The following is a 923-nucleotide window of genomic DNA, read 5'->3' on the forward strand; positions in this document are numbered from 1 at the left end:
CCTACTTCTGTAGTGATACTGCCTCGGAAACCCAAGGAGGGGTCGCTATGAGTCGGGGCCGACTCGACGGCACACAACAACAACAACAACATCAATGATCTATGCTTAGAACTGAGGCCCTGGCAGAAGCAATGAAAGGATTATGCTATGGTATCTACAATGGATATAATTATCACATATCCATGCAAAGAAGTTTTCTTAGTTAATGCTGCTGAAAGACTTGCAACAAGTGGGTGTCTTTCAAAAACAGAAATTTATTTTCTCACAGTTCAGGAAACTAGAGGTCCTAATTTAGAGTCCCAGCTCTAGGGACAGACTCCTTCTCTGTAGGCTCTGGGGAAAGATCCTTGTCTCTTTCAGCATCTGAAGTCCCAGCATTCCTTTGTTCCTTGGCAAACTTCATGTGGCATGTATATTCCCCCTATCCACTTTGTGCTTTTTTATGTCTTTTTATAACTCAGAAGAGATTAGATTTAGGACACACTCTACACTGATATGGCCTTATTAACATAATAAAGAAAATCCAATTCACAAATGAAATTACATCCACAAGTATAGGGATTAGGATTCCAACACATGTTTTGTTGGGGCACAATTTAAGTAATACATAACAGCAAATAAAAAAGAAAGACAGGAAGAAACAGAAGGTGAATTTTATTTCTTATTCTCAAACTTTCCTCTCTAAAGAAGATAATTCAATTGAATCAATAATTGTTATTGCTCCCTTTTTCACATGCAGTACTGCATTGTCAGTGAAGGCAAACGTGTATATGGATGGATAGATGGGTGGGCAGGCTAACCGATTAGGTATGTCTATGAAATGGTGAGTGTATCCAAGAACATATATAGGGTTGGCAGACAATGATCCCATAAGATTATGTGAATGATCAGAATTCCCAGGTGTATAGTAGAGCTGACAAGGG

This window comes from Orycteropus afer, unplaced genomic scaffold, assembly GCF_000298275.1.
Source record: "Orycteropus afer afer isolate SDZICR_OR568_19922 unplaced genomic scaffold, OryAfe1.0 scaffold00097, whole genome shotgun sequence".
NCBI classification, from domain to species: Eukaryota; Metazoa; Chordata; class Mammalia; order Tubulidentata; family Orycteropodidae; genus Orycteropus; species Orycteropus afer.